General features: G+C 40.0%; 1 long non-coding RNA gene across 1 annotated transcript in view; it reads right to left on the reverse strand.

Moving 5' to 3' along the window:
- Positions 1 to 8,542, reverse strand: part of LOC112550749 — a 23,684-nt gene that overhangs the window by 14,513 nt on the left and 629 nt on the right. Inside the window, exon 2 of the long non-coding RNA XR_003094722.1 lies at positions 4,535 to 4,708. This is a non-coding gene — a long non-coding RNA (uncharacterized LOC112550749). The remainder of the gene's footprint in view (positions 1 to 4,534; positions 4,709 to 8,542) is intronic.

An 8,542-nucleotide genomic window follows, 5' to 3' on the forward strand; every position in this document is an offset into this window, starting at 1 on the left:
AGAGCCATGGTAATCAGTTACCTATATTTACATTCATTCCTATGGGCAAATGGGTTTCACTTAGCGCGATTTCGCTCAGCACTTGTTTTTTCTGGAACCAATGAAGAGCGCTAAGCAAGGGTTGCCTGTAGTTACAGGAGAGGTCTCAAAGACTCATTGGAGTAAGCATTTGCAGTTTGATAACCAGTTTTCAAAGTGATCCAGTATTCCTATATTATGGTAAGTTCATACATGCAAAAATAAGGAAAATATTGGCAAAGCTGCCCATTGTCTCCTGAAGTGTAGTCAAAGAAATTTTGCTCAAAGAAATTGACCAGCTGGTACTTTACCAATAAAAAATTTCTCCAGTAAACTGTATTTAGAATCATCACATGTACAGTTTTCTTAGACCACTGGTTCTCAAACTTTTTTAGACTCAAGGCACCCCTTGATATATTCAAGACGCCCCTTGTCAGAAGCAATTCACCTGTCATTAGACCCAAAGCACCCCTCAGAAAATGCTAGGTCATAGTTGTCACTCATTGTTTACAACATAAAAATAAAAAGCAATTATTCTATTGCAAAGAAAGTTCACAAGAAGTCAGAATGGTTGTAACATTATGGTATGCATATTTGAAACTTCTGGGTTTATCCTGTGAACTGTGTTTGCACACCTAACAATGCTAATATTGTGTAGCACCCCACACCACCCTCAACCATGGCACCCTGGTTGAGGATCATTCTCTTAGATGTTTGGCTAAATTTGTTTGTAACTCACTGAAAATGAGTGCTATCTCATTTGCCTGTACAGTTCATTTATGTGTGTCCTAAATTCTTAACCTGGATGGAGATAAGCCTCTCAGAATTTTCTTCTGTGGCACGCTACAAAGACAAATGTGAACTAGTGAATGTTTGACTTACCTTAATATGAAAGGGAAAGGAGAATGTTATTCAAAGAAACAAATAGCTAACTTGTAGAAACCTAGAAACTAGTTAATACCTTGTAACAAGTCTGAAATAAAGATGTTCAACCAAGAAAATGACATTAAGCAGCACTAGCTACAGCAAAAAAGAGCAGCTTGTCAGAATCATATGAATGTTGTAGTGACATATAGACAATAAAATGGGATGACACAGGCTCTTCTCGGTGGGAGTGTTTTCTCCTTCTGTCTCTTGGGAGTTTCACTGCACTCCCTTTGTAGGAAACCTTTCCACTAAAAGTGGCAGCAAGCCCTTCAGAGGTCTTATTAAAATTCTTCCTCTGTGCTGTAAAGTATGTTGTATAAGGCAGATGACAGTACCCTAACAGTTAATGCTGTATAGTGTAAAGGGAAGTAGCAGAGGTAGTCATACCAGCTACTGACATATTCTGGTAAAACTGCACAGTTGGCATCTTGGAACAGGAAATTAATCAGGAGGGAGAATCAGCTCATAATCCCGTGTCCAGCAAGTATCTAAAGTTGTTATTTATTATTTGCAGTACGTAGCACCAAATGTGTATTTCACAGACAAAGATGAGGGCAAGGTCTTTGCCCTGGAGAACGTACAATTTATGCAACTGACCCTGCAAGATGCTCAGGGTCTCCTGGGAACAGCTGAGCAACTTCAGCTCTCACTGAACATAATCTTGGCACATCTCAGGCCTCTCTTACCTTTTGACCCCTAGGGTGTTCATCTTGAAAGGAGGGTGAGAAAGATTTGGCTCTTGGCATATGATCACAGACAAGTAAAGGTCCTTTATCTCCCTCCACTTCAAGTTTTTACAGCCATATGCTACTAATACCTACCAACCTAACAGGAGAGCTCTGGAAATTCATCTTTTGTGGGGGGTTGTGAAACATCATGGATTGAAGTTCCACAAATAAGCAGAAAACACCTAGATCCCAGACACTCCTACATCTCAGCTATCTCCAGAATAGCACAGCTTTGAAGGACAACTGGTGAAAGCTGGAACACTCAGTACCCTGCGGCCCAAGCACCTAAATCCTAAATGGCACATATCAAAGCTAGCCCTGAGACTACCATTCTCCTTTGTTACCAGGACCTACTCAAAATAATTGCAATCATCAGGAACAATGGAACTGTCAGTGATGAGAAAGAGACTTTTGAGTGCAGGGGCAGAGATTTCTCAGTAGCTGGTTTATAGTTACCAGAAAAAAATTAGAATAATTATTGAATCTCACTATCTTTGGAAGGCAAGGTAGGGTCTACAAGAATGCTAGATAGGTTTGGGGAAGGAAAAGAAGGGACCTCTCACAACTGGCTCTTGGAGAAGGTGGAGAATAGTTCAGATGCCACTGTGATTAGCATGGAAAAGATAGGTGGGTAGGTATGCAAGAGGAAGGATTGTTGTGAGTGATATCTTTTAACAAACCAGCTATAGAAGACCGAGCATCTGAGGCCATCAGATGCAGCCCCTGGTTGCACTGGGTGGTTAGGCACAAAGAAATTAGCTATGGTTCCTGGACTGTCAGATTTTCTTTATGCTCCCTAGCATAGTTTTTAGCTAATGATCGAAAACCTTTCTTGCTTTATGGCAACAATTCAAAATCAGGACTAATCCAATAAAATTTCTCATGTGTCTTAGTCATAGGAGCATAGACTGTTCATGAGTAAACGTTGAAGAAATGGGCCTTAAATACTGGACATGAAAATATGTTTTTCTTTATAATTATTTAATGGCCACTGTATTAGCAATGGGAGACAAAAACTTCTCATTCTCAGTGTACTCTTAGTCCAGGTAATTTCATGAAAATGTGTACGTACAAAATAAGCAACAATATTTTGCTTTGCTTTTAAATATAAGCCATTTACAACATTTTTACTTCAGAAGTATGTGAGAGGTCAAAATCTGGATTTCAGCAAATGTTCAATATATTAGTTAAATTGGTTGGCATATGTTAGAACCTTTTATAGATCTAAAATTCTAAAGGTTAAATTTGGGTAGTTTTCAAGATATGGTTTTCTTATGAAAAAATAGTAATATATGGCTATATTAGTGCAACTTCCGAGAAACTGAATTCCCAGATGCAGGAGGATTTTGCCTACAAATTTACAGCACAATGCGGCTCAGGTGTATTACACCCAAATCTAAGACCTGAGTCTGCAACCCTTACTTATGCAACTAATCCTTACTTAGGCAAGTAGTCCCGAGAGTTTTAATAGGACTTCCCACATAAGTAAGGACTATTCAAATGGGTAAAGACTACAGGATCAGGCTAAAATCAATATCTTTTCTACAGCTGCTAATCAACACCAATCCTGCTTTCTCAGGCACCAATTCCAATGATAACACCAATTGATATTAACAAGACTACAACACTGCTACATGCGTCCCTAAAAGAAAATTCTGTCAATGCTGCCCATTTAACCAGTATGTACAAGCTACTCTAATTACCTCCCTCTTCTTGCCTCTGACACTAAAATCAGCCAGATGAGCATGCTGCCCTCTTCCCCCCACCCAAAAAAAAAATCTCCATTCTGGATGCCACAGCCTGAAAAATACTTTAGCTTTTTTTTTTCTTTTTACAATTATGATTAGTGATTCTGTGTGCCTTCACTTTTGAATAACTATGTTGAGATGCACTTAAGAAGCCCAGTTCTTCAAGGGCAGGTGCTTGATGCTCTCTGAAAAACAAGGACTTCAAGCTGGGCATAAAAACCCGAGACTCATGTTATCACATTTACAAAGCAATCAGCACCCACAATGGGGGGCCAGAGTTTTGGAAAAAACTCATCACCTCGCATCACCCATTAGTCAAGTTGGCAAGTAATGGTAATAACAGGGAAGATTAACACAAACAGTCCATATAATTAATTTTCCTGCCTTATACTGTGCAACCAACTAACTGCTATATGTGGGGTACAGTGCTATTACAGTTGTTTTGGACATAGGAGCTGACTGATTTTTGCCAGGGGGTGCTTTATTATGTGTTCCCATGCTGAGCCCTGTGTATACCCAGAAGAGGCAGCGTGTTACTTCAACCTGGCTTGCCCAGTGTGGCTCATGGGTGCTGAGGACCTGCTAATTTTTTTGGTGGGTGGGCGCTGGAGCTGGAGCACCCACAGAGTCAGTACCTATGGTTTTGGGGCTCTCTTTCCAAATATCTAATTATCATATATCTACAATGTGGCTTTAGGGGACAGGACTAGGAGTAATGGATTCAAGCTGCAGCAGAGAAAAATTTGTTTGGAGATTAGAAGGATCTTTCTGACTATAAGGGTAGTTAAGCACTGGAACAGCCTACCTAGAAAAATTGTGGAATCTCAATCCCTGGACATTTTCAAAAGCAAACTGAACAGACACTTGGCTGGGATGGTTTAGTCAGAGGTGATCCTGCCTTGAGAATGGAGCTGGACTAGATGACCTTGTGAGGTCCCTTCCAGCCCTACTTTCCTGTGAACACCTTTTTCCATGCATGACTGCCACTGGGAGAAGGGTTCACTTTTCAAATCCTCATTCTCCACAAAATACTGTCCATCACCATCTCTTCTGCAATAGTACATTTTTTCTGAAGTCTTATTTTATACACATCTTATTTTATATGCATCTTACATTGCATCTTTTTGGATCTTCTCCTCTTTCATCTGTCCCCAACTCTTGTGGCCTGAATTTGCTTTCCTATGTATTCTTCAGGAGACATGCCCAGACTGTCTCACTCTGAGTGTCTGTGTTGTAGTCAGAATCAATCAGAAAACTTTTAAAACTGTAGATATGTATAATCTGAATCTAGAAATATGAGAAAAAATGAAAATGAGTATATAACAGGCAAGGATTTTTGTGGGTGATATCTTTTATTGCACCAACTCCATGGTTGGGACAGACTTAGACAAGCCTTTGAATGTAGAGCATTCTTCCTGGACCCTAACTGATACAATATCCCTTGAACACTGCTTGAAAATGAGTGTGTCTATAGGTTGATGTATTATTATTATTATTCATTATTGTACATTCAAAAACTGAGGACCTAAAGAAAAAGTAGCACCTTTAAGTATGCCACTTCATTGCAACCTACTTTTGTCAGATACTATGATTGGTCCATTTGACCACAGCATCCAACAGAGTATATTTTTGCTTATCAAAGCTCTATGAACCAATTGGTCTCTTCGCGTGATTTTAGATGAATGTGGATTACAATCATAAATAATTAATCAAAAGTTCATCTAATAACCACTGCATAAATAAAAATACATTTTCCTTGTATTAGAAGCTCATTCTTTGAAAATGTCCCTCACTTCAAAACAAACTTTTGTCTATTTACAGGCAAAAACTAATTTCATTCAAACAGGCCACCTCTTTGTTCAAACAAGAAAGCGAGTTTTACCCTGAGGAAACAGACCTTTTCAACTCCCATGCAAATGATGTACAAGATGACTCTAACAAAACGGTGACAATCCATAATGTAAACAAAATCCCAGTCCAATTAAAACCAATAAAAGTTTTGTCTCTGACTTGAATTAGCCCAGGATTTCATCCTGTATTCCCTAACCAGTTCTATACTCTTATTTGTATTACCCCTTGCGCACAAATTATAACTGTGGGCATATATACATTTGTATTCTCTGGCTATAATATATCTGAAGCAAAGATGAATTTGTTTGGAAGTTAAGTTCAAAAGACTTAATTAACTTACACACTCTTTTTGCCATCCTTTGTATGTTAACAATCTTAAAACAAAATAAGAACTTGACCTTAAAGTTTTTATGCCAGGTGATTTTTGGGGGGGGCTTAACTATCACTTATAAAAACCCTGTCCTTTTGCTACTGTTTATAACCACTAAGTTCCATTTAGTGACCATCCAAAGTAATGGATAGTGTTAGGAAAATAATGTGAATTATTTTGAATATGTTCACAGGAAAGAAATCAAAGAGGGTGAAAACAGTTATAAACACAGTACCTACAAATAAACAAAACCTTAAAAATGCTTGGTTTTGGTGTTTTTTAAACAATGTTAAGCTTGAACATATGTCAGCACATTTAATTTAACAAGGAATTTAGTTATGCTTGATCAACATTTAACAAGAGGAACATTTGGGGAAAATGTTTAGTTACAGTATAACCTTAGTGGTTTGCTGCTCTTGATCACTAAGCAAAGCAAATACAGAATCTGTGAGGCGATTGTTGGGACAGGTCCATGCAAAATTGTGAAAGATAAATGACTCTCTACCTTTGGGGAAATATGATCTCTATAGCGTATGTTAAGATTAACTCATCAGGAAGCAATGAGAAAAAGATATTCTTTCAAGGGGTATGATCAACTTGTAATCTGGTCTTTTTTAATCAAAGCAATAGTTAAAACTATTATCTGTATGATTATCTGACATTTATAACAGCAGCTTAAAGGCCACCATTGTGCAAGACTATCCCAACAAGCCCTCCTCAAAGAGCTTACAGTTTAATATACTTTGGTACCATATCTGCTCTGAAGTACCCTTGTCAAATGCTGTGCTTATACAGTCGTATTTGCCCATTTAAAATATTTTTCCTCCTTTGTTATTGTGTGGAAGACCTACACAAACACAAAGGGAAGCTCACAAATGGACTCTATCAAGGACGGATTACAAGGTACTAAACGCATCAAGCGTGCAAGACACGAAAACTTGAAAAACCAAAAAGGAAGAAAAGGAAGCAATCTTTTTTTCTCCTCTAACCTCATTCAGTAGATTATACATGTTACAGCAGTACATAACTTTACAGGCAGAAATGTGAGTTTTAAGTTGATGGGGGTCTCATTAAAACATTTAATGGCGCTTCTGAAGACTTTATCCATGTTCAGCGCAGTAATTTACAAATTGATGAGGAAAGAAAAATGGTCTAAGGCCATTTCTTGACAGTCAGGATATCTTATTATTATAATGGTAGTGCCCAAAAATGACCATGGAGAGTACACATATATATAGTAAGAAATAGTCTCTAAGTAGAGAAGAGAGAGTAATATAGTCTTCTGTTTTCCAACTGGGAAACTGAGGCATGGAATGATTGTGACTAGCCAAGGTTACTGGGGAAATCCATAGACAAGGCAGGACTTGAGCCTAGTTTACATGCCTTCCCTCTCTCCTGAGAGGAGGGTTCATAAGTAATGTACACAGCGTGACCGGGACACAGATTAAATTACAGATGATCTCAAAGGATTCATTATCTTTGTACAGGATGGCATGTAACCCACCAAGGAAACCTGTCTAAGAGATAGTAAGTATGCTCCAGAGAAGGCCAGGCTCCATTACACAATTATGAGTTACCCCAGTACGGTCTCTTACAATTAAAACATTATCCCAACTCCCTTTTGTCCTCATAAAACTAGAATATCCTTTAGTAACCTCTGACTCTTAGGTTCCCTGTGCTCATACACAATATGATCCACAGAGGCCCCCTCACTTTTTAAGCCTCAAACTTTGACAAGGCCATGAAGCCCCGGGTTGGGACTATGGCCCTCTCCCTACCCTCTTTACCTCAAGATAACTGCACTCACCTAATTGCAACCAATGTTTTCCTTCAGATGCTGAATGCCTGGGCTCCATCTAAATATTAGCGGAGCAAGCAAAACCACCCTTCCTACCTACATCACCAGGATAATATCCTCCCCCCCCTTCCCTACATGCACAGGCTCACTCTCTCTTTTTTTTTTTCTTTCCCATTATCCCTTTAAAGCAGAGCAGGGCTGCTGATTACAAAAGAGGCAGTTTGACTCCAGCAATAGGTCTTCTTCACTAATCCTCACTGTCATGGAAATTCCAGCTGCTACAAGAATAAGAGGCTCAATCCATATTTGCCAGCTCTAATATGAAATCTGTCAGGGCCCAAATTAATGAGTTCCAAATTCCTTACATCACGATAACAGGTTAAGACTGGTCAATTAATTACATAAATCCTTCCCGATTCATTGTGCATTTTCAGGCGAGATTGTGTCTTACATTACTCCATGACATAAGGCCTTTTGGCTCTTGTTGTTCCGCAGAAAGGCCCCCATTTAAGCACAGCCTGCCTGCCACCGCCAAGTGGGAAATGTCACACGTTAGATTTGCACTTTTCTGTAATTGCTTTTGTTAAAGAGAAAAAAAAATTAAATTAAAGAGCTTAGCGCTGTTGTGCCACCAGGAGGAAGTGGGGGCTGGGGCTGGCAGAGTGGGACCCACGGAAAGGCATTGCCTCAGGCCCCGGCCAGCAACACTTGACCAGCACGCACTGGGGAAAGGGCATCTGGTGAGACTTTTTGCAGCCATCGCTCACCTTCCCTGGCTGATGTGCCTGCCGCCTTGGGAGGCTGGCTGGGCTTGAAAGGGAGGGAGTTGGAAGGAGAAAGAAAAAAAAGAGGGGGAGGATGGGAAGCAATAAAACCATTAGGTTTTCTGTGTCTGGTAAATATTCTATAATCTCCGCCTCTTGGGAAAATTCCCATAGAAAACAGAAGGGCCCTGTCACCCACCGCGGAGATTTAGTAGGTTTTTAAGAGGGGTTGGGGAACAGCTTGCTGGAGCTGCTGGCAGAGCTGCAGGGAGGGTGGGGGGGCGCGGGCGGCGCCGGCTGCCCGGCGGGACGCGCTCCCCGCGCCTCCGAGCGCCCTG

The sequence above is a fragment of the Alligator sinensis genome, unplaced genomic scaffold, assembly GCF_000455745.1.
Source record: "Alligator sinensis unplaced genomic scaffold, ASM45574v1 scaffold29_2, whole genome shotgun sequence".
Taxonomy (NCBI): Eukaryota; Metazoa; Chordata; order Crocodylia; family Alligatoridae; genus Alligator; species Alligator sinensis.